At 46.1% G+C, this 25,994-nt stretch overlaps 2 long non-coding RNA genes across 2 annotated transcripts; both read left to right on the top strand.

Moving 5' to 3' along the window:
• The first annotated feature begins 323 nt into the window (after positions 1-323).
• On the top strand, positions 324-3,793 carry LOC105853754. The gene is made up of 3 exons (XR_001145522.1): positions 324-471; positions 2,690-2,839; positions 3,595-3,793. It is a non-coding gene; the product is annotated as an uncharacterized LOC105853754 (long non-coding RNA).
• Positions 3,794-17,844: 14,051 nt separating this feature from the next.
• LOC105853765 lies at positions 17,845-21,419 on the top strand. Its single transcript, XR_001145532.1, has 3 exons — positions 17,845-17,996; positions 19,828-19,928; positions 21,266-21,419. It is a non-coding gene; the product is annotated as an uncharacterized LOC105853765 (long non-coding RNA).
• The last annotated feature ends 4,575 nt before the right edge of the window (positions 21,420-25,994 follow it).

Here is a 25,994-nt window from a genome sequence, read left to right as displayed (position 1 = left end):
TTGGGATAGGAAAGAGGGTAGCTTTCTTACGTAGGCCCCTGTGGAACATTTAGAATTCTCCTGCAGTTCACTCTAGCTCACCCACTTGGCCATCTGGTACAGAGAAGGATAGGCCAGAGAACAGCAAAGATCAAGAGGGACCTGTCTCTCAGCCCCAAGGTGTTACAGCCAACTTGGTGTCTTTGAACAGCCATCTCCTCACATGAGTGACTTCAGAGGAGGTGGGAGTCCTGCCCAGCGGGTGGGGGCCTCTGAGCCTCCAGTATCAGTTCTCACACGTGTCTTGGTTCCAGACTCCACAAAAATCATCATCTGTTTCAGGGCCAGAAAGGCCTGGATCCTGCCCACAGTTGTCTCCAGGGAGCTTTGGGCTGTGTGTTGAAAGTTGCTCAGAAGATGAATCGTGTCCTCAGGGAATGAAGTGCTGCAGCAATGGGTGTGGGCACACCTGCCAGCGTCCTGTCCCCCGCAGTGAGTATAACCCCGTCAATGGCTGCGCCAGGTCCCAGGCAGGCGGCTCACTGGTCTGCCCGCTGCCCACGGAATCTGCACAACTCCGAGGGAAAGGGGCTGGAAGCGAACAGCAGGGCCTGGCCTCCTCTCCTGGTGGGGAACCCTGTCCCAGAATGGCCCTGAAGGGCTCGACTGTACATTTGATTTCTCTGGACGTTTCTGTATTCTTTGAAGTATTTGCTGCAAGAGTTCATTCATGTGTTCGTTGTATAAAAATGGACTTCAGAAGATTGTTAACTGAGTAATGATAGACAGTCATGTCTGGGCCACCATAAGAGAGAGATTAGGGAGTCCCGCTCTTGCTAGCCCTCTGGAGGGTTCTCCTGCAAGTTCTTTGGGGCTCTGGAGCCGTGGCTCCACTCACGCCTGAGGTGATACCCCCAGGAGCCGGGGATCCAGGTAGGCACCTTGGCTTGGGATTGGGGCTTACTCTTTGCTCTCCTCTGCCCTGCTGGAGCCAGTGGCCCCGCCCTGTATATCCAGGTACCTGTCCCTCCTTCAGAATGATGAGTCGTTCTGGGTGTTCCTTCTCCCTAGGACTTTGAGATGCTGCATGTGAGCTGAGTCCCCCTCTCCTGGCTTGCTTAGTATTTCTCTGCTCTACTCAGGTAGCTGATCCAAGCCTCCCCACAGTGGTCACGAGGTGCTTGTCCCACGTCTGACCTCCAAGATCAAATCAGGCTTCTTCCTCACTCCCACGGTCACCAGCATCTTGCCTCTATACTTATTTTCTGAGATTCTGAAGTTGGGATAGGAAAGAGGGTAGCTTTCTTACGTAGGCCCCTGTGGAACATTTAGAATTCTCCTGCAGTTCACTCTAGCTCACCCACTTGGCCATCTTGGTGCAGGGAAGGGTAGGCCAGAGGAAACCTGTCTTAGCCCCAAGGCGTCACAGCCAACTTGGTGTCTTTGAACAGCCATCTCCTCACATGAGTGACTTCACTTCCTGCTGACTACTCATCACAGACCACACTTGATCCCTACCCTTGTGGTCAGGGGACCCACACTCAACACCTGCTGAGGGATTGGAACCCTGGGGTGCTGATCGTGCTGGCAGTGCACCAGCACCATGTCCCCCAGAGACAGACGCAGATGTCCAGCCCTCCTGTGACCTGCCCAGGAGGCCTGGCAAACAACACCTGCTTGGTAACTGAAACTTTCATTCTCAAGTTACATAGAGTTCTTTTCTTTGGCTTTAGTGCCTAGAGCACAAGGAAACAGAGTTGAGTTGCAAGGGAACAACAAGCAAAGGGTTAAGAAAGCGTGTGTGAGCTCACTTCTCTGGCACTCCTGACTCTGGGACCCCAGACCCTAATTTGAGACTGGCCAGTTGTGAAAGAGGAAAGAGGAACAGGTTCATGTGGGAGCACGCCTTGCAGTAGTCACCTGCTCCCACTCTTTCTGCCCCACTGCCTTCCGCCCCACCCTCCTTCTGGTGACACCAAGAGTATAAATTGGAGCTGGTCTGGGTGCACACCATGACCAAGGCCACCATGAAGGTGGGCGTGCTGTTCGTTCTGGTGGCTTTCACTGCTGTGGGGCTGGAGATGGCTTGTGCTCAGAGACCTTCTGTCCTAGGTGAGGGTGCCAAGGGGGTCCCTAGGACTAGAGAAGGCTCAGAGCCTGGCATCAGACCAGGGTGAGGGGTTGGCACAGAGCAGGGTGTGTGTGCACTGCAGAGTGTAATCAGCATCGATCAGACCCATTTCCTTTGACCTAAAGCAGGAGCTTCACCTGCATCTCCCACTCTTACCAGTTCAGGCTGGGCCAGATTAGATGTGGGGGGTAAAGTGTAGATTCTCTAGATAGGAGCTGAGCCTCCAGTATCAGTGGGGTTCCCATGGGGGGCACTCTACAGGCATGTGGGAGGTGGGAGAGGGCTGTCTGCCACTCCGATTTGTATCTTAGAAGGTGCAAGTGAGAGGGTATAAGAATCTGGTGTCTAGCCTGCTGGGACTGTGCAGCCTTCACAACAGGGGAGACATTCTCCCAAGGGCAGGCTTGAAGATGGGTGCAGGAGAGTGGCACCCATGAGCTGGGGGAGGCGGCCAGGAGCACTCATGGAAATCAGAGGAGGTGGGAGTCCTGCCCAGGGGGTGGGGGCCTCTGAGCCTCCAGTATCAGTTCTCACACGTGTCTTGGTTCCAGATACCACAAAAATCATCATCTGTTTCAGGGCCAGTAAGGCGTGGAGACTGCCCAAGGGTGCCCCCAGGGAGCGTTGGGATCTGTGCTGAAATGTGCTCAACAGATGCATCGTGTCCTAGGGGAATGAAGTGCTGCAGCAATGGGTGTGGGCACACCTGCCAGCGTCCTGTCCCCCGCAGTGAGTATAAGCTCGTCAATGGCTGTGCCAGGGCAGGTGCAGGTGGCTCACAGGTCTGCCTGCTGCGCATGGAATCTGGACAACTCCGGAAGAAAGGGGCTGGAAGCGAACAGCAGGGCCTGGCCTCCTGCTTCTGGTGGGGGAACCCTGTCCCAGGATGGCCCAGACGTGCTCAACTGGGCCCAGTCACCACGGCCCTGGTCAATGGCAACCAAGGCTTTCTTTCCCTCTGTCCCCTCCACACCAAAGGAGAGGAACTCTTCCTGGCAAGTGGGTGATTTGGGGAGAAGGGGAAGTGTGGAGGGAACCCCACTTGAGGAGTACCTCCTGTATCAGACAAGCATGGTGCTGGAGTTAAGATGAAAAGATCAGTAAGCCCTGTGTCAACAGTCTCTACCCAGTGCACTACTAAGTTCTGTTGGAGCAGTGGAGGAGGGGATGGCTGTACCTGGGGGAGCGGATGAGTCATCAGGGAATGGAAACATTTTCAGGGGGGCTAAATGGACGCATGGAGTCTGCTGGGGGGAGCAAGGGTGGCCCAGATGATGGGAGAAGTGGGGTCCTCTGTTGGAGGTGGGCAGTGATGGTGGTGGGTGAGGGCGCAGGTGTTGAGGGTTGTGGTGGTAGGGGTCATGCAAACCGGAGTCCAAAGAGTGATGAGCCGCCTGCACTGAGTTTGGTCCACTGCTGGAAGCAGAGGAAATGTCACAATCAAATTTTTATTTTAGAAGGGTGACGCAGGATTTTTATTTTAGGCAGTGTGAAAGACGGACGGGACATCTATTAAATGAATCTGGAATCCAGCCCCATGAGATTCTCACAAATTCTTGGCATAAGAAAAAGGCTCTTCCACACCCACTCCTGGCTCTGAATGGAAGCCTTAGAAGATGAATATCCAAAGCAGTGCAGCGACTCCTTTGTGCTTATTTCCGAAATAAAGTCTGTGTGGCATGATTCAGCCCGTGTCATTCTTGCCCTGCTGCATTCTCGTGGATCCTGGTGTGTTGACAGGACCCAGTGTGAGCCTGTGAATACACCCTCAGTATGCCAGCCCAGGGCAAAGACCTCCCACCTCATCCTGCTCTTCCCCTCATGTCACTATCTCCAGACAGAGCAAAGAGTCCAGGAATGACTTCTCAAGTATTCTATGAATACAGTTTTGGTCAAGCCGAAATGATTAACACCCATGTTGCATGTAGCAGGCATTGGAACAGCCTTTATTTGGAGGAGACTTAGAAGCAGCAGGCACAGGAGCAGGCATGGGGTACCCTGTGCTAAGGCCACATGCCAGCATTTAGCAGGACCAGATGCCTAACTTTAGGGGAGCGACTTTGTCTCTTGGGACTTGGGGTTTTGAATGGCAGGATTGGGAAGCACAGATAGGGGGCATACCATTAAAACGTTCTCAGACACACTCACCTATTGCTGCCATTCTGAATGCCAACGTGCGACCTTCCTGGCAAAGATAGCTGAGAATGACATCCCCCAATTTCCTCTTGTGTTTCTGCCCTCCAGAGAGCTCTCAAGTCCTTAGAACTTCTTGTTTTTCACACCTGCAACCAACCCCCCTTTAGGTTTAAGGAGAAATTATTTCTCCCTATGGAAATTGACAAGGGCCAGAATTCTCTAGTGGCAGGTGGGGCTGGCCTGGTGGTGTCACTCTGTAGGGATGTGGGGATGGTTGAGAGCAATTGGCAGCAGTGCAAGTGGGTTCAAGGTGCCAGTGACAGGATTCTAGTGTTTCTGTGACCTAGATTTGGGTCTGCTCTGCTCCCTGCTTATGGCTTTCATGCTCTCCTGAGCCTGGCTCTCCAGTCTTTCTGTTGTTTGTGTGACTGTGTAGTAATGTCTTGCCACAACGCCTGCTCTCTCTGGTTTGTCAGAGTTGGTTCCTCTGGTTTGCCCCTCTGATGGTTTGTGTCAATATTTTGGGAATTTTGTGCTGGGGGGGAACTTAGCCAATAGACTCGGAAATACCAGGAGTCTGGATCCCGTGGCCTTATCTAGTTAGATACTAAAGACATACTGTACCAGCATGGAAACTGGCATGCAATGGCGAAACTATAGTAAATGATAGTTTCATAATTTCTTTTACTGTTCAATGTTGGTGCATAGAACACCAGTGGTTTTAGTGTCTCGATCACATGCCCAGCGACTTGATGGAATTTGGTCACAAGGTCTTAAAGATTGTTTTTTAATTCTTTGGGTTTTCTCTCTATAGGAGTGTGTCATCAGCAAACAGAGATAGTTTTACTTCTTCCTTGACAGTTTGTCCTTTTCTTTACCTGATTGCTCTAACTAGAACCTCCAGAATGTGAAATAGCCATGGTGAAAGCAAGAAGCCTTGGTGCTTTGTTTTTTCCTGCTCATGGAGGAAAGTTTCTAGTCTTTCACCATTGAGTATGGTGTCAGTTGTGGATTCCTCATAAATACCCTTTATGGTGTTGAGGAATTTCTCTCCTATTCTTAGTTTTCTGAGTATTTTTTTTTTAATCTTTAAGGCTGTTGGATTTTTGTCAAAAACTTTCCTGAATCAATTTAGATGCTTGTGTGTCTCCTCCTTCATTTTATTAAAGTGGTGTGTTACATTGATTTTCTCATGTTGAAACACCCTTATCTTTTTAGGAGAAATTTTAATAGATCATGGTACATAATCTCTTTAACATGTAATTGAGTATTTTGTTGAGTATATTTATAAGGGATATTGGTCTATAATTTTTTTTCCCTGTGGTAGGGAATACCACAAGGTATTTGATATCTGGTTTTGATATTAGGATATTAATCCTCATATTTGATACTAGGATAATGTTGTCTCATGAAATGGGTTCTATTTTTTGAAGAATTTAGGAATTACTATTGATTTCTAACTTTTTAAAACACAATGATTAGGCAACATAACCTGCATGAATTTGTTCCTTTGGGAAAGGTTTTCATTTATTTGTGGTCTAGCACTTTGTGTATGTGTGTGAGAATGTCTTCTATAGACTGAAAAATTATGTTCTCTGCTGTTTCATCTGAAGTCCCCTACTGTCAACTGCTTGAGTTTGTGAATCTTTGTAATTAGTCTTTATTTTACATTTCTGTCAATATTATCAGTTTCTGAAGGGAATATGATAACATTTTCAGTTAAAATTGTTTATTCATGTACTTCTTAGACTTCATCAGTTGTGCTTTGATTGTATATCAAATATACCTGATCAGTTATTTTCTTAATATATCACTCTCTTCTGACACTAAGGTTCTTACTTTTCATTTACATATTTGACATTAAAATCTATTTGCCAAATATCAAAATTGATAATTCAGTATTTTTTGGTTAATATTTGCCTAGAAAAATCTTCCATCTTTTTATTTTAAAACTTACTATTTTTTTTAAATTTATGTGTATCTTAGAGATAATATTGCTCGGTTAGTCTCACTGATATGCAGCCTGAGACATCTTCTGATCAATGTAGTTAGACCATTTATATTCATGATCCTCAATGTTAAGATTTATTTGATATTTCGTATTTACTATATTTTCTTATTTTTTTTGTTTCCTTTACCATTTCTCTTGTAGTTAACTTTTCATTTGCTATTTTGAAAGTTCTATTTCTATTTTTATTCTAGAATTTATCCCTGTGTATTTTTTTTTAATTTAATGGTATTCTTACCTGTTCCAGAACAAGGCAGTTAAAGTGCCTCTTCTCCGTCTGGACTTCCTTGCATGCCCTCAACCCCATTCTGCTTAGTAGAAAGTAGACACCATACAGAATGATAGTTTTGGATTGTATGCTTGTGCTTAACAAAACTGTTATTTAGTTAGATAAAAGATGAACATTACAGGCTATCTGCTTACCCTCACTCATCTATTCATATCTTCCTTCTGATTTCCCCCCACTTCCTTGCTAGAGTAGTTCCTTTAAGGTTGTTTCCAGAAAGATCTTTCCAAAGGGTATTTTTGGCCTTAGATTCTTGATGATATTTTGACTTTGTGTTCATATTTAAATGATAGTTCACCATATATAACATTCTAGGTTTAAATATTTTCTCTAACACTTTGAGACTATTTCTTCATTATCTTGTTGGAGAGAGTTGAACTGAGTTCTGAATTAACCCAGTTCTTTTAAAGCAAATCTTGTTTTTTTTCTCCAAGCACAAAATTGTCTATTTTTTAATTGTTATTTTTATCTATATGTGTCCATGGATTAAAAAAATTGTATGATGTTTATTTGTAAAATAAAAGATTATTTTAAAGTTTACACTTATTATTAGCTTCAACTTAGGTTCCAGTTGATACCAACAAAAAAAGATCTGCTAAACAAAGGAAGAGTCTTCTGTGAATGTGAAACAAAGGACAAGACAAGCTGATTCAGAGAGCTCCTGGCATAATTGTATCTTTTTACAATTATGAATACTAACGTTGATGGCACCAATGGAATAAAACCAGATGCCATGAATAATCCATTACTTTCCCAACAATATTGTGCTGTTACAAGCTGGTGGAATAATAAATACTCATAGTAAAAACAGAGGAAGAAAATTCAAATGCAAGCACAATATAGGAATCCATTTAACATCTCTACTGGATCAAGATCTAGGAGAATTATTGCAACTCTGCCAAAAGAAGGAAAAACTGACTACACTTGTGTTCTATCAGTGATGTATCAAAAGAAGACTTTATATAGATGACATATTGAAGATCAGTTCCTGACTAATAGACACAGATTTTCATATAACTACATGTGATCTTCAACCAGTCTCTGGGGTGCTAGGAAATGCAATGGGTGATGGTAATTGCTCATATTTGCAATTAGTATAAAATTATATGCACATTATGAAACAAAGAGCAGAAATAAAACAGCTAGAGTTATACAGTCAGGCCTCCTGATGGCCACCTGGTGTTAAATCTCAGTGCTATCACTTCTACTGCCTTAGTTTGGTTCCCGGCCAGGGAAATGAGCCACAGATGATACAGAAGACCTCTCCTGACCTGCCCGCTGCTCCCCACAGCAGTGTACTTTGTTGATCTACCTGTCCTGCTCCCCACTCTGTCTCTGGTGAATCCTCTCACCCTCCACACCTCTGGCCTATATGGCCTGTATTTATGTATGCATAAATAAATCTGTTTTTTTAAAAAAAGGAAGTATGTCTCACACAGTATAACAAGAAACAGATTCACCAACAAGACAGGTGGATCCATCCCCTCTGCCAACTCCACTGGTGACTGGACTGAGTTGTGCTTATTCCCTTGGGGCGACCCTGTCTCAAAGAGAGAGCCACCTGCCTGCTGGGTCTGATAGGCATCAGCCACCCTCCCTTGTGGGCAAGCTCACATGAATCTCATGGGGGAAACTTGCCAGGTATTCTGATGGGCCCAAGTCAGAGAAGGGGGCAGAAAAGCTAGGGGACATGGGCTTCAATATCCTTTACCTATTCCTCGTAGGACAGTATTTTACAGCCCTGTGAAGAGAGACAGCCTCCTCCCTGACAAGACCATGGTGTGACCAAGGGGAATGACACCATCGTGGCACGTGGGTGGACTCAGGTGGCCTGGGGATACCTGCAGGCAGCACCTGGCAGCAGGCAGCAGCATGGCCATGAGAACACTGACCACCGAGGCAGGGATGGGCCTTCAGGGACGCAGCAAGGAGCAACCGCACGACAAGGCCATGGGAGGAGAGTGCAAGAGGCTGCCTGCCTGTGAGTATCTGGGGACACGTCAGAGACGTGTGGGCAAGGGAAACAGGGTGGGATAGATGCAGGTGAGATGGGAGCAGCTAGGCCGCCAAAGGTGGGGCAAAGTGACTATGACCTCTGCTCTTCGGGATGGTTAAGCCTTGGGCCACACATTAGGGGAGGAGAGGCCTTTTGGATACGTGTTGTTGGTCACAGTGGGAACTGGATGACACATGGATGGAACCCAGATGTCCCTTGCCTACTTTTCTTTTTTAATTATTAAAAATATTTATGTATGCATACAGGAACTGGAAGGCAGGCCAGAGGTGCAGAGGGTGAGAGGATTCACCAGAGACAGAGCGAGGCACAGGACAGGCAGATGGACAAAGAACATTGCTGAAGGGAGCAGCGGGTGAGACAGGGGAGGTCTGTTGCGCCATGTGGGTCAGCTCCCTGGCAGGGCAGTGAATGTGCTGCAGTGGCTGTGGATAGCTTCATAGTGCTGAGTTTAACCCCTTGCGCCACCAGGGAAGGCCCTGGGCTATGTGTTAGATCACAATTAGAAATTGAAGTTAATGGAAGGGCAATGCAACTCTGACAGGTAGAACCTCCTGTGTCCAGGCTCCCCAAACTGAAGCTTGGCTCGCCTTTCCTGGCGGCAGTCCTGCCCCACTGAGATGTCTAAGGTCCAAAGAACTTCTATTAGAGGCTGGAAGGAGCCTCATAACTATTTGCAAAGTAAAGATGGCTCCTTCTCCCTAGGTTTTCTTCATAGTGCTAGATAATAAAATTGTCACTTATTTTCCATTTCAATGGAATCTTATTTTCAATATTTATTTTCTCTTTCTTTAGCCCTTTACAATAAAAAGGCAACCCTTTCTATTTTGATCTGGGGTTATTTAAAAGAGCTCTGTAAGCACAGGAATTTTTAAGCAGGAAGATTTTACCATTTATTCTAAAGGGTGGGTCATAGAACACCAGAATGGGATTAAGATGGAAATAGACAAGAGATGGGAATTTTTCAGAGCTCCTGGATTTAGTGTACCCCCACTCCATGTAGCAGTTGGGTATGTCTTGGGGCTTCTCTTCCAGGGAGGTCTGAGTCCATTGGTAGTTATACATCGGAAGTGGCTCTGACTAGAAGAACATCTGAGTATACTCAGAACAAACGTGTGTGTGTGTGGGCAGAATAGGGAAGGCACAGCAGAGGCCTCTGGGGGTGGTCACAAAACTCCAGCCATGCTCCATTCTAGGAAGAACCCCAGCGGCTTTATTTTCACTAAACACCACCACCTCCTCGACACTAGCTGAGCGATCCAGATCCAGGCCACTGAAATCTGCTTTTGTGGGTCCGCTCTTTACAACTGGTTAGAGTTTTTTCAACTGGTGGCCCCCTTTCCTCCCCACTCCTCCCCTCCCCACCTCTAGCCTAACCAAGTGGTTTCCTGCAAGGTTGAAGAAATGAGGAGAAAGAAACTGGTGACCTGTTTGTAGGTAGAAGACAGGAGGCTCTCATTTTCACAAGGCAAAGGGAATTCCCTTCTGCTCTCTACTCACAGAAGTCTGGGCCAGTCCTGGAAGGGGCATTGGTTGTAAATGGCAAGAGACCCGGAATTGCCCTACCTAACCAGGGAGAGAATACAGAGCCTAACTCTGGGGAGGAGGCAGCTGCTTCCAGGTGCTCAGGTCAGATACATAGCCTTGCTCTGGGCTCCAGGGTCACGCTATCTCACAGCTACTCACAGACCCACACTCCTGGACATCCTAAGACTTTGTGAACTTTCCTTCTGCCTGGTTGGAATGAGAATTAAAACATAAAGAGAGTAAACAGGCACTCACTGATCCCTGGTCAACACCTGGGCAGGATGCTTGGTGCTGGAATAAGAGCACTTGTGGAGTGAGCTCAGCAAGACAGACCCCCAGAAGTAACTATAATTGGGCTGGTTTTCTGGTGATTTGTACAGCTGGGAGAAATGTTTAGGTGTCATGAACACAAACTACATGAGTTGGAAGCTGAGGGGCAAGCCTGAGGTGAGCAGGTGGACCACCCAGGCAGCAGGACGTGGGTGTGTGCTTGGAACACAGGGGGCTGGTGGTGGGTCGGAGGAGGGTTCAAGGGCACCCCGGGGAAAATTCTGGAGGACCTTCGTTGTCACATGTGGGAGGGGCCCATGGGCACAGGAAAAATGAGGAAACATGATGACCAATTTGTGTTTTAGAATAGCACTTCTGGTGGCAGGAAGTGATTAATAAACTCTCGCATACCTTGCCCCTGGGACTCTCCCCAGAAAAGTCCTCTGGATTCTACCTACTCAGGATAAGGGAGGCTCTTCCCTTATCTTATCTTCCCTTATCTTCTGGCTGTTCTCTACTCCTGCAAACCCTTTATAGGACCTTTTATTTATTCTGAGTAAACTCATACTTAACCCTACCCATTTGGGGTCATTGCAACAAATTAAGGTGTCTGTAGGACTTCCTATCATTGGTATCGTCGTAAGAGGGGCACATCGAGGACCAGGTGGACAGGGCTCTTAGCCCAGGGCACGGAGATGCCAAGAGGATAGGGAAGACCTCGTGCCCTCCAGCTCCTTCCGACCAACATTCTCCAGCCCCTTGCAGCCACTCACATGGATCTACTTCCATGGCAAGGGCAGAGAGAACCCTCCCTCTGCACTGGCACCAGCAACACAACTCCTCAGTCTGTGAGACTGTAGCCTGCCTTCTTACCTGAAGTAACTCCTCTAGGCAGACTAATCAGAAACCTTTGAGTAGACTAGACACACTAAGGAATTTACCTCCAGACTACCTTCAAACTCAGGCTGCAACATCAACTCTTCCTTATGCCAGGATCTTTCCTCTTGAAGCCCCAAAAGATGAAAACCTCTCACACTCCACATGATAGCTTTAGGGGAAACAGAGGAGTAGGGTGTAATCACTTAGAGGTCATTGCTCTGGAGATGGAAAGTCCACAGGCCACAGAACACTTTGAGACGCAGACTCATTTAGAATGAGAAGGAAACTAGTACTGACCAAGTGGAAATTTTGCATGATCACAGTTGTTAAAGGCATCAACTAAGATCCGAAATGACACCTTGCTGATAATCAGCCCTTGATACCGAGTCCCACCGCAGGACATGAGTTGACCCAGAGTCAATGCTTGGAAGGCAGCTCCGTTTGTTACTCTTCCACCAGTGAAGCTCCAAGAATGCCGGAGGCTTAGGAACTGACACTGCCTTGTTCTAGGCTTAGACCTTTTCTCAAGATCATATCAGGGAAGCAACAGAGGCCAGGCACTGAATGATCTGACTCAGTGCACGGTGGGGCATTTATGTTTGTGGCTTTCAGAAAACTGATCAAGTGCACAGGAAGTTTTAAGCAAGTTTAGTAAGAACTTGGTCCTGGGCTTGAGATCATCAGCTAGTGACTGGAACAGGCTAACCTGGGACTCATCGGTGGCTTTTAAGTTGTGCAAATTCAAGTCTGTTCCATTTCTTTTCTCCCTGGGCTTGTCAGTCTAATGCCCTTGTTTAGTACTCCTTCCCTTTATACCATAATGTACAGCATAACAGCACAATTTCAGTGTCTCGGAGACTCCTCTGAGTAGGGGCGGGGGAGGCACCTAAGCATTTATGCCCACAGTTTCAGGGTTGTGGCATTGCTTAACTCCAGGGGCCAGTGGTCACATGTAGTCCTTGGGGATAGCGCCCCCTGGTGCTCACAAAGTGCAGACTGCAGCACAAAGCTCACTTGGGCTCGCTTCCTACTCATTTTCTCTGCAGATTCCACAGACTCCTTGTCCTCCCAAGTGTTTCCAGGACTAGCTCTCACTTGCTTTAAAAACATTATTATTATTGTATCCCTTTACTTTCTAAATGTTTTGGACCCTCTACCTGCTTCAAAATTGTCTTGGCTCTTGTTCCTTTGAGCTATACTTTTGCATGGACTTCATGACTCCTTTTTGAAGAAAATAGTATTATGCTTATTTCAAATTCTTGGAAACTGGGTCCCAGAGAGATTATGTGCTTATCTCATGTCAGTTAGGAAATGGCAGTTCTCCTCACCTGCAAGCTGCTTTCCAGCACATCATGCTGCCTCCCTGAGTGGAGTGGAGTAATTATGAGGGGACACCAGCCCCATGTCCCTACTTTTCCCTCCACACCTGTTAAACTGTAAAAAACCAAGTACAGAGCATCTCCACACAGTGTGACCACAAGGGCATGTCCTGGCACGGCAGCTGCTGGCACCTCTCACAGTCCAGTCCCCGTTCCAGACCACTGCTTCCTGCTCAGGCCCATCTTTTCGTGTCTCTGAAAGCTGCATGAGCAGGTACCGGCATGAGCAGGTACCGGCCTCGTGGGGTTTTCCCATCTGGTTTTGTACATAGGCCCAAGTGGCAGGGCTAGGACACAGATTGCTGCTTCTCCTCATCCTTCCATGCTCAACAAAGCTCTCGAAACCATAAAGAGATGAGCTCATTCACCCAACAGTCTTGCCAGACCACCGTTCACGTGGGGTGACTCATGCTGGAGCCCACACCCGGGTGCTGAACTCTCCTCCCATCCACCAGGCCAGGGAGCCTCAGACCAGAACCCCAGCTGGAGGTTTCAGAGCTGGGGTCACTAGGGCTGACTCTGCACCCACAGTGGCCTGCTTCCCAAAGCCAGAAGTGTGCCTGCGCAACCGCTGATCAACCAAAGCCAGGGTGTCGGTGTCCCCGGTTTTGACACTGCTTCTCTCCCTTCACTTAGCTCCTGGGCCACAAAGCAGGGTGGTCCCTTCCTCAGCTTCCTGCAAAGCTTCAAGTTGCTTGTTCTCTTTAATTTGACTCACTCTACTCCCATTTCCCTTTCTGCCCTATTCCTGATTTTCTGGATCACAAGAACATTTGACTGGCCTCTCAATGAGCTGGAATTAGGACTTTATTTAATTAGGACTTAACTGTCCCTCCCCTTCTTGTCCTCAGCCAGATCAAACCTCTCCTCCCTTGGAGCGATTTTCTTTCTTGCCCATTATTTGTGTATGTGTGTGTTTGTTGACTCTGGCATGTGGCTTTGCCTAGTAAATTCCAGTTTTCTTTCTCCCATCCCACTTCCCTCTGCTGTTCAAAGTGGCATCTACCCTTTAGTAACCTTGATTATTAGGTGAAAGAAGCTATTTCCCTTGGCTCAGAAAGCTCGTGATTCAATGCTAAAAACAGGTCTTATAATATAACCAGGAAGGCCAGCTGTCTGTGAAGGCTTAAATGTCCAAATAGCTATCTTGACCCAAATTGCACATGCTCCACAGTTCAGCTGAGAAAAAATGCCAATCACTACCCAGCCCTGCCCACCTGCCTCCCAGCCCCACGCCTCATTTGGAGCCTACTCAGCCTTCAGCAGAGCGGCCCTCAAAACTCTCAAGGTGATGGGGAGGCTAGGTATCCCCAGCTGGCCTGTTTGTGTCAGGAGGAGGAAATGGAAAGAAGGAATCAGGGTGAATAGGATCAGAAGGGGGAGGGAGCCCTCAGGAAGGGGGCATCTCCCATCTCTATGAAGAGGAGGTGCAGGGGTACCGCTCAAGCTTAAGAGTCACCTCTGCACATGCTCACATGCTCTTTTCCCCTAAGTACACCCCTTTAACTGTACTCGCACCCTTTGCCTGAGACTCCCCTGCTCCCACCTGCAGTGATATTCATTCACCCTTGTGCCTCTCAGGGCACATCGGGTGCTGCTAGGACAGCATGGAGAGGTCTAGAAGGAAGAACACGTGTTTGACATTCTCAGGGTGCCCCGATGTTATCCTGAGGTCCCTGCTAGTAGCCTCCACCTCAGTCTCATGCCCTGGTTTACCAGCACAGGGAGCAGCAGAGCCAGTGTTTGGAGCAGCTGAGTGCTCACTAGTGATTACTCATAATGAGCCCCTCATATATCAAAAGCGTCACTGGGAGCAGGAGCCCTCTGGGTGGGGACCGTCCCTGCTAGTCAATTGCTGTGCTTTTCACCACTTTGTGGAGAAATGATGTAAGATCATCTGTGACTTAATTGGCCCTCCTCTGGTTAATGGCTCTTGAGGCAGAAATTATTTACATGCTAAGCTTTCTGGCCTCCATATACAGTCCACACACAGTCATGTGGAGGACAGAAAAACCAGTGTAAGGCCAGTTGCCCTTCATAATTCAATTTATAATTTCCAGAAGAAAAAAATAGGCAGTTCCTGTTTCCTCTTTTGTGATATTTCCTTCATTAAACTGATACACCTCTGCAGGAACTGTCTGTAGGTGTACTGCTATGGGGAAGAGAGAGACAGACGTTCCCTCCCATAGAAGTTCATAGTGGACGCTGCCATCTTAGAGGTCTGTGCCAGAAGTCAGTGTGGGGTATATACACTTGCTTAGTCTGCCCAGCAAATTTGTGAGGAAGGAATTATGTGGCTATTTTCAGACAAGGCAGTGTGGCTCAGAAAGGGAAGTTCATTTTCCCAAGGTCACACAGCTAGCAAGTAGTAGAGGCAGATGCAAACCAGATGTGTCACATCCCCGAGTCCTCTCTCATCTAGTGTGCTATTCTTGCATTGGTCTTACTTGTCACAACCTTGAATGGCCTTCATAACACAGCCAGAAATAAGGGGCACGTGCTGCTCTGCTGCTCTCTTCAGACAAAAGTTACAGTGTTAGGTGGATACGCGCTCCCTGGGATCTGACAGAACACTCAGAACTCTCTACAGTGAGCAACTTAGCTCAGAGCAGTTGTGCTTTTCTAGTGCAATCAATCTTGGTAGTTAGCCCTGAAATGGAGTAGAAGCCTGTGCCCCCTAAAGCTCATTTATCTGTGCCCCAGAGAAGTCTCAAGTGGTTTTCTAAGATTTCCTTAGCTTGTGTTGCGAAGTCCCTCATAGGCTCCGACTCTTCTCTGTCCCTCCATTTAGTCAAAAGTTCATTCACTGATCACACTCCCTGCCACGTGCTCATCTCACATTGTCAAGCACTAATGAGCCATAGGAAATGCTTATGTTTGAGCACAGAAGACAGTAAGCCCTCTTCCCTTCCTAGCCAGGGGAGAATGATAAACAGTAATAAGTAAGGAGGGCATTGCGTGCTAGGGCCAGACACAAAGAAAAAGAAAACTACCTCTTAGAAGTGAGGACTGAGGAAAATGGAGGACGTGGCATTTGGCTGAACCTTGCAAGGTGTGGCAGAGACAGAAAAGGAGCAGATAGAATTGGACTATAGATACTTGACAAAGGGGCCCCTCCTTGGTGGTGCAGTGGGTTAAAGCACAGCACTAAGAAGCTAAAGTTACTTCAGTATGAGTTCAATCCCCACCTCGCGGAGGTGACCCACATGGTATGGCAGACCTCTCCTGACCCACCCGCTGCTCCCCTCAGCAGTGTACATCATCCATCTGCTTGTTCTGCTCCCCACTCTGTCTCTGATGAATTCTCTCACTGACCCTGCACCTCTGGCCTCTACCACAGTTCTATATGCATAAATAAATCTTTAAAAAATACTTGACAAAGGGCAGAAATCAGAGTAGCCCAGAGTGCCTGGGCGCTTGGGGCTGCGCTTGGGGAGCAAGGGAGGGGTTGGGGCCCCTTTGTAAAAGTTCTGAAAGGCCCACTCAGTGCTCAGTAGCCCATAGGACAAACTCGGCACATGCTTAGGGGACCAGCAAAACAGGCACCCCAAATAATATCAGCAAAGAGGACATCTAAAAAGAAATGAGTTTCATATAATCTTTGAGTTTTGTGCAATTTCAAAAACTGTTTCAAATTTTAGCATCTTTTTAAAGTTTGGAATTACACTTGGAGAACATCACTCTTCTTATTTTAGGGTCTCCAAAGGCTTCTTTCTGGCTGTGACTCTGTCACGGAAATTGCACACCAACCAATCTCAACTTTGAGATAGGATTGAATGAAGGTAGTTTGCAAAATTGCTTTTTGAATAACCTAAAACTGTGTCCCTTAATCTCCCCCCACCCCAGGGGTGGGGAGAGTTGTTTGTCCAGAGTATTGGTGGCTGTTCAGTAACTGTGAAAAGTGATAATAACAGAGGGTATCTTCCTGTAGCCCAGGTGAGGAGCCGGCACCTTGGTGAAACACTGAGTACTTCCCTTTCTAAGAGAAGTCAGCCATCTCCCTGTGGCCCTAGGAGAAGGCTACAGACTGGGCTTGCCATTCCTGTCCAGCCCAGCCCCGCTTTCCCCCATTGAGTAAGACGTCTATGAGCAGAAGGCTCATGGTCAAAAGTTGAACCTGCCTTCCCCCAACCCCTGCTGCCACTGGGGAGGTAAGAGGACTTAAAAAAAATGAATGAAGAGGGCCCTCCCTGGTGGCTCAGCGGGTTAAAGCACTGCACTAAGAAGCTTAAGCCACTTCCACAGCATGAGTTCGATCCCCGCCTGCCCCGGAGGTGACCACATGGCGGAGGTGACCACATGGCGGAGGTGACCACATGGCGTGGCAGACCTCCCCTGACCCACCCGCTGCTCCCCTCAGCAGTGTGCTTCGTAGATCTGCCTGTTCTGCTCCCCATTCTGTCTCTGGTGAAGCCTCTCACAGCCTCTGGCCTGTACCCCATTTCTGTATGAATAAATAAATAAATCTTTAAAAAAAATGAAGAAGAGAATGTGTATTTCAAAAGACCACTCATCTAGATTGGGGGTGTCTACAAGAAGGGGCTCCATGGCATCTCACTCCCAGCCCCAGCCAGCCCATTCCAGAGGCACAAGATGAGGGAGATCCTGAAAGGGCAAGGGGAGTGTTAGGGTTTTAGAAAGAAGGTGAACAAGACCCAGTGGAATTCTATCCCAAGATATTATATATAACATGGCAAAGGCCCCCGCCCAGCCTAGGTGCCCAGCAGGAGAGGGGATGAGTGCCCACTAGCAGTCCACCTAGGTGCCCCCTGGCACCTACTGCTCTCCTACTGCTCACGACCTCGACCTCGACCTCCTAGCTGGGGTGCCAAGGCCCAGAGCCCAGGCAGAGGCATGAAAGAGCACGGGGGACCCTTCCCAGTTAGCGCCCAGTTCCCAGATGATCATTTCTCTGAGGCCATAGTCCTCGCCTAGCCCCTACCTGGCCCAAAAAAGACATTGGATATTGTGTTGAAAATGAGTGAGTGAAAGTACATAATGGAGTTAGTGTCCATCCGCCCACCCCACCCCCTCTCAGTCACTCCCAGCTTTCCTGGTTCAGAGAGTTCCCCAGCACAGGAGGCTGTTGTCTTGGCTCAGAGACTTGGTTAGGTAACAAGGTGGCACTGGCCAGGGCACACATAGGCAGAACTCTGGTTTCTGGGCAGGGCTTAGGCTCCCACAGCCCCACCCCTGGCCTGACATCCCAATTCAGTGGGGGGAAGAGCATACATTTCAGCTGTCTGCAGGCCCACTCACTGTATTTTTAGCAAAGGCTTCCAACAGCAACATGAAGCTGGGAGGTTTCCTTCTCCTGGTGACCCTCATCACCCTCAGCTTTGAGGCGCAGGAGATCCAGGCTGCAGTGAGACCACTGCAGATTTTGGGTGAGTCAAGGCAGAAGGCAGTCCCGATCTTCTTTGAACAAAGGAATGAGAAAGGCAATACTGGGAACCAGAAGGGACGGGGAGGAAGGAGAGCAGGCAAGGTAGCTTACTCAAGGCGCCTCGGCAGGACCTATCGGGACTGCAGAGTCTTTCCTGGCCCTCTTTCTTCCCCTCTTCCTCCCCCTCTTCCTTTGAGTCACCTCCCATCTGAACATTCCACTCTGTGCAAGGTGGGCCCCTCCTGACCTACCTCCCACCTCCCCAGCATTTCTCTCTCCACTGCTATAAACAGATCATATTGCCTGAGAAAGTATTTTCTTGATCATGTTAAACACCCACCCTTCCCAGTTCTGCTTTTCCTTTCATCAGTAATATTCCCAAAAAAAGTCATCTGGGTTCTTTGCCCTGGTTCGCTGTCAGTCATCATTAACCCCTTGGAAACCAACTACAGTCTCCATGGCTGCCACCTCCTCTCTCCTGAAAGTCCTCTGCCAGGTCGTTGACAAGCCTCTTGACTTTCCTCAGTGGCCTGTGTGTGTCTTCACGTCTGCAGCACCTGGTATGTGTGCTGGGCCCTCAACCCTCTTCTCTCTGGATTATCTTCACTTATCTCTTTCTTCTCCTCTCTCTTTGCTCCCCATCACCCCCTAGAATAAACAGGTTGCCAAATACCGCCTTGCTTTGAAAGGGTCTCTTGCACAGGTTCCTTCCCCCACCCTGCCCACTCATTGCCACACTGTTTCCACTCCTGATTGCCCCACACTTGGGCCACACAATAACTTCCTAGCAGCTTTCCCTCCCCCTTTCTTCCTTCTGAAGCCTGCTTGCTTGTTAATCCTGGGTCATTCTGTGCGCTCAAACAGAATAATCTTTATAAGTAAACAGCCGTCAGATCCACCCCGCCACTTCCCTAATAAAAGCCCAACTCTTCAGGTTGTCCTCTGTGACTGTCCCGTCTGCTCGTCCTACATAACATCCAACTGTTCTTGGATATTTATTCAGCTTTCCATTTCCCATTCTCCTGTATACTTGGTATGTCAGGTGAGGAGAGAGGCTGGCCACGGGCCCAGGGCACGAACTGTCCTGCCTGCTGCTTAGCAGTGCACTTATTCAATCTGCCTGTTCTGCTCCCCACTCTGTCTCTGGTGAGTCCTCTCGCTGCCCCTGCACCTCTGGCCTGCACCCCAGGTCTGTATTCATAAATAAATAAATCTTTTTGAAAAAGAAAGAAAAAAATAACCTCCTAAAATCCACGACTCAGGGGCCTCACTGGCCTCTCCAGGCCACCCTGCGGCATTTCCCCCTTGTGAACTCTCTTTCTTTGCCTTTCTTACAACACTCTACCCCACCACCAACCTAAGTCTGCCCTAAAATGATTCCTTTGCTTCAAAATTCCCTTTCCTGATTAACCTAATTAGAATGAATACCTTTTTAAAGTACTTCAAATATTTGTCTTAGAACATGGTCAGTCTCTGAGCTGCTTGGAGGTCATGACCTCACCTTACATCCCTGTATTTCCTGAATAACTCACCTTTTATGCTTTACATGCAGTAATAAATCCACACAGAGAGCGAGCGATCAGATTGCTAACTGGAAACACAAGTCTCCAACCTACCACATCCCTTAACAACAGCTAATGAAAACAGGTCATACTGATTTTCTTGGTGGTCTGCAAATGCACTATTTTAGCATTTCTTTGAGTAGTCATTTATAAATTACTTCATGTGTTGAGCTAAAAGGAAAATGTGGAACTGTCCTTCACCAAGGGCTGTCTTCTCTGCGGCATATGCTTAACAGGGTGGTTTTATTCAACTGCTTTGTTCTAATGTAGGGTCCTGTGTTGAGCTCTGCAGTGGTGACTGGGACTGTGACTTACATGAGCGCTGTGTCAGCAATGGGTGTGGCCATATCTGTGCTGCAGACTGAGGTCAGGTAAAGACAACAACCCCCCGCTGCTTCCCCAACCTTGTACAAGCCATGTGGGCTGTATGCTTGGCACTGATGAAACTTTCCAGAAATGAGTGGGCTTGTTTCTCTGTGGTATCTCCCTCTTCACCTGCCCTTCCCAAGAAAAAGGAACATCTAGTGCAGTGTTTTCCAAGTCTAATTTCATTTCCCAGCATGTCCTAAAGGGAATTCAGGCTATTATAGAATATTTGAGAAAAAAAAAATTGAAAAATCACCTATAATGTCCCATCCCAAGATAATATCTGCTTAACATTTTAGAGTATATTTCATTTGCATACAAGATACATGTATGTAAAAATGAGATAGAATTGTACCTATTTTGATTTCTTAATTTTATTGATAACTTTTAATATCAATGATATCATTAAATTATATTAAATGATATAATGATAATATCTGAACTTTTAATATCAATAGTGATACTTCTATATCATCATCTCTAATGTCCTTCTGGAAGTTTTTATAAATGCTCATACACTTAGCAACCCTTAGTAAAATAAAATAAGCAACACTTAGTAAAATACACTTTTAATATATTTTCTTAATTTTATATTATTAATATCACTGTAATGAATACTAATTGATATAAGCAGCTTTATGAATCTTTGGGATACGTTGTAACTGATGATTAAAATGAATACTAATTTTTTAAAAGATTTATTTGTTTAGGCATACAGAGCTGGGGTACAGGCCAGAGGTGCAGGGGCAGTGAGAGAATTCACCAGAGACAGAGTGGGGAGCAGGACAGGCTGACTGATGAAGTACACTGCTGAGGGGAGCAGCGGGCAGGTCAGGAGAGGTCTGCTACACTATGTGGGTCACCTCTGGGGCATGATCGAACTCATGCAGAAGTGGCTTTAGCTTCTTATTGCTTTGCTTTAACCCACTGCACCACCAGGGAGGGCTCTGAATGCTAATTTTTTAAGTCTTAAAGTACGTAGCTGTATTTTACCTCTGAGAACCCCTTTCTGTAAAAAATATCCCAGGGGCCTCACAAGGTAATTAAAGAGGAAGGAGGGAAGAAAGCATAATTAAAAACTGCCATCACTCCATTGTGATTATAAGTTAAGCCATACTAGACAAAACAAAAAACATAGTACTTAAAAAAAAAAAAAAACTTTTTTTCCAGAATGTATTATTTGTTCAATCTACCCACAGTCCTTGCTGTACTTATGACCTTGCTGGTTCCTTATAGGTGGTTGATTCTCAGATCTGGTAACTGTCTCCTCTCAATATCATTCTGTGGATTCATGTGCCATAAACAGCCAATCTCATGCATAATTTTTTGGTTCATTTCTCAGATGAAGTTTCATCCTTCTTCATTCCTGGAGTTCCTATCTGCAAAGATGTCACTGGAGATCCTTGTTCACAAAGACAGATGAAAAGGGGGCCTGTGGATGGAGATTATAAAGGATGGGGGAAGTAGGGGAAAGAGGGGATGTTTCTTTGAATAAATGATCATCATTAAAACATACCCTTACTCCTTTCTGATTAAGGGAAATGAGGAGACAGTGGGAAATAGATGGCATTTGTTGGATGTTGCTGTGAAACAATATACAACTCTTATATTTGCTATAGGAGAGGGAGAAGAATATCCCAGGATTCCAAACCTACCCATTCTAAATAGGTTATGCCATCTGCCACATCAAGACAAAACATACTCTGATGTGTAAGACTTTCAATGGAAAGGAACTTCAATATAATTAATTTGCAACAAAGAAAAGGGGAAGAATATAGTTTCCAAATCAAGTACCCATCCAAAGTTACCCAGGGCCACTGAGGTCCAAAAGCTACCACAAGTCTAAGCCACATTTCAGCAGGGATCCATGGAAAAGGATCAGAAACAGACAAGTCAGGGATGAAAAGAGCAAAATCAAAAGCACCATAAACACTGCCATTGTTAACCTCCCCACGGGTCTCTCATCCACATCTGTTTCACCCAGTCCAGGACCAAGAAGCAAGCGCAGCTTCTTCACATGTCTCTCTGCTCCATGTGCCTCCTCCAGGATTCATTCTGCCTCTCCATACTGCTTCCTTCCTTCCCCAGGCTCTTAGCATCACCCTTCATTGGGTGGGGCAGGGGACCTGGTACTCCCCTTTCCCTGGGGACCAACCTGTTACATGTTCTCCACAAGCATCATCTAATTTATCCCCACAACAACCTTGTGAGCATATTTATTATCATCTCTAGGTTTGGAGAAATGAGTGTACTCAGGGTTGGAGACCAGGTAAGTGTTGGGGCTAACCTATCCCCCAGATCAAACACTGAGACCTATGTGTGAAAGCATAGATTTAGAGCTTCAACTCTGAATTTCAAACCCACGCCCATCACACAGGATGTGTGGCCTTCAGCAAGTTTCCTGACTTTTCTTTGTTTCAGTTTCCTCATGTGTGTAAGTAACTACTCCACTGACCTACAAGGATAAAAACTGTCTGACATGACACTTGGAAAACATTCAATAACTATTAACTAAGATGATTATTATTAATGAGTAGATGGACTGGTGACTCTTTAGTCCTAATTTTCTAAGACTCTAGAATAGAACTTAAGGCAATCTTCCTTCCTAGTTCACCTGGATATTGAAAGTCCCTCTTTTCTGTTTTTTCCAAATGCAAAATGTGGAGGGTAAAGATAGATTTACAATTTCTTATCTGTGTTTTTCATACCCACAGACTTAAGATTCAACTGTCCCAGTTATAATCTGATTTTGAGCAATTAACAACCCATGTGACCCTGAACTAACATTTAAATGCTAAATCTTTTCTCTCTTTAAAACATTTATGCTTTTCTTTGCTATTAGAAAGAAAATTGGAAAATATCTACCTCATTTGAATCCTAAGATTTCAAAAGCTTTACAGTTTACAAAGCATTTTCACAAACACTTTATTTGACTTTCACATCAACTAAAAAAGGCAAATGGATCTCTGAATCAATAATTAGTGAATTCACTCATTCTGTCCACAAATCTTGTGGGGTGCCTACCACACCCCTGATGCTGTGCTGGCTCAGGGACTATAACAGTGAACCAGGCAGACGGTGTTGACTGAAACAGGTGTATCAATAATAGTTAAGAGTTTATTAGATTATCAAAGTAAGAATCCAAACCCAGGAAGCAGTTCTAGAGAATCAGTCTGTGATAACTATTCTGATCACAAATTTGAGTTTAGCTCATATAGTTAGGAATAGTAATCATTGATGTAAACAAAGAAAAAATATATTCTTGATGGGGCTTTGGTTTTCTGTTTGTTTTTTTTCCCTACAGGCTTAGACTTTTCACTTTCCTCAGTTATCTATGTGTAGGGTTTAAACTGGAGTTTATCTACTCCCCTGACTTCTGCAGAATGCACAGTGGCACCGCAGAGGTCGGGCACCTATTATTTAAATCTTCCTTACATGGCTGTTGGTCATTAGTGGGGTTTAAAAGGCTGGTTTACCCACAGGGAGCAGAGTCCTGTATGGCTGCTTTATAGAACAGGAATTCTGACTTGATGTTTATGCAGATGACTCTGCTCTTACCTGCCAGGCCCAGGGAGGGGGGTTCAGAGCATTTACAAAATGTTTGCAATGAGATCTGTGCTTACTCAAAGCTCCAGATCTAGAGGAAGAAATAGCTGATAGACAACTGAACAAGGCAACTACAAATTATGGTAACTGTTCTGAAATAAAGATGTGAATTACAGGGGGTGGGTGGCATAAATATGTCTTACATTAGTTAGGATGATCTGGACTTTGAAGAGGGATAAGAAGTAAAATTCCAGAGTAATTTATTACCTTATGCAGAATTTATAAAGGGAAGTGACTGAACTTGCTTAAAATCTTTAAGTTCCTGCCATCACTCTAAGATTATAAAAATATTGGGAGTGAGGAATGAAGTTTGTGGGCAGAAATTTTTGGGTGTACTTCAACCAAGCTGTAAGTTTCCAGTGTTGGGGTCACCTTTAAAACACAAGCCAATGAAGTCCCCCACTATGAATTTGTATTATTTCTTTCAGTTGGTGTTCATGAAGTAGGAATGTGTATTCCCTTGGAAGAACTATGTTGCCATCTTCTATATTTATCATATCTGTGTCATTCAGTCTTAAATAACATGGAGGTGTGGGTCTTCCTTGTTGTAGCATAAATGAGCTACAGGAAACCCAAATCCTTTTCATATTCTCTCTCACATTATTTTGGTAGTAACAAAGCCTCACATCCTTCAAGCCCAGGTGTGGGTATCTCCTATGCACTGCTCAAATATCCACAGTCTTACACTCTTATTTCAATAATTGCTGCAGCTCCAGTTGATCACAGGCATCTACTAGCTTAGCAATAAGTACAGCCTTGCTTCTGATATACCCTACCCTAATACTCTCCATCTCTCACTTTTGCTCTGGGCTTCTCTGACTACATAATAAGAGTTCCTGCAGGAACCACTGTACACAGATGCATGCTCAACTCACAGGCTCTGAAGAATAAGTACCTGCTAGTGCAATGCTTGGCAGTTGAGGTCAAAGCTGAAGGGTAGATATGCCCCCCCTTTATTCCTCAAGTGAAGGGGGGCTTCTGAGAGCATTTCATAAATCTTAGAACATACCGAGAATTGGGCAGTAACTCACCCCTTGCAATGGCCAACTCAATAGCACAAATTTGCATTGATTTTCTTTCCGTTTATGTTCATACTTAAATAAATTACATATCAACCATGTCTGATATGCTACTTTAGGAGAACTTGGACTAAAAACATCAGCAACTGGGTCTCAGCTCCATGGTCTTCTAAATTCTTGAAAGTCAAAAATACATACACTTAATATATATGTACACACATCCCAAGAATAAGCAATAATGTACAAACAGGCTGACACCTACATTCAAACAAAAAAAAATTTCTTCCCAAAGAAGTCTTTTGAGAACTAGCTCTACACTAAAGCATACCTTGAAGTTACATTTTACATGATTCAGTTTGAACCCTCGGGTTATTTTTCTTACAGGGCAAAGTGCCTCAAGACTCATGGAAGGATTCACACTGGGAAGAGGGAAGAAACTGGAACAGCAAGCTTCCAAGTTGCCCTACACTCCTTTGGAAGAGTTTAATTATGTGGTCACAGCCAGATGCAAGCAACATTTGTAAGAGAAAGCTTCATTCACGGTAGCTTTATTCATTTTATTTTTAAACACCCTTTTCTCCCCTCCAATATAGGACATATATTCCCCACCACCAAAGCACCCAGAATCCATCACCACTGGCCATTGCACTCTCCTCTCCACACCCCTCTCCCTTCCATTCCTTCTCCCCTCCTGAGTGTCTCAGATCAACAGTCAGCTTCCAAGGGTGAGTGTTATAGTGTCTCTCTGCTCCTTGTTTTAGTCTCTAGATTCCACAAGTAACTGAAACCATTTTGTGTTTCTCTCTCTCCTTCTGCTCACTTCACTGACACTAACCTCAGGTTAGTTATATGCCTGGGGTGTAGGAAAAAACCACCAGGGGCTCTAATACAGTGTAAGAAGACCTAGCTGTTTCCTGGCTCTCATCCCGACTGGCCTCTCTTAGACCACAAGCCTAAGCTGCACCTCTAGGAGAAGAGGACCACTGACCGGCTGTGCAAAGCCAACTCCAGGTACCATGTGGGCAAGACCCCACCCCCTGAGCAATGGATGATGGGAAGTGGGTGGGGCTTGCCTTTGGCATGAGCAAGGGATGATGGGAAGTGGGTGGGGCTTGCATTTAGCCGTTAAACCGCCACTGAGGATGGGAGGGTGAGGAGCGACGGCTTCTGCTTGGACCTTGGTCTCTGCTCAGTGGCCGCATTCTAGGGTAGGATAGCTGGCATCTGGTCATGCAACAGGCTGTACGCTAACTCTCAGTGCTCCTTTTTTCACTCTGTGTAAAAAACGCCCCCTTTACTGTTGTTTCTCTGTGGATCTGGCCAGGGTTGTGTCCTAAAGGGTACAGGTGAGGCCCTATCGCATTCTCCTTTCCGCAGTTTTGCCCTGTTTGGCAGGTATTAAGAGTCCTGGCAGCCCAGCCACAAATTCTTGGGGGGTTGGGGAGG

The sequence above is a fragment of the Condylura cristata genome, unplaced genomic scaffold, assembly GCF_000260355.1.
Source record: "Condylura cristata isolate star-nosed mole 26May11 unplaced genomic scaffold, ConCri1.0 scaffold00017, whole genome shotgun sequence".
Taxonomy (NCBI): Eukaryota; Metazoa; Chordata; class Mammalia; order Eulipotyphla; family Talpidae; genus Condylura; species Condylura cristata.
The sequence above is the reverse complement of the archived record's forward strand: the minus strand, read 5'-3'. Positions and strand labels throughout refer to the sequence as shown.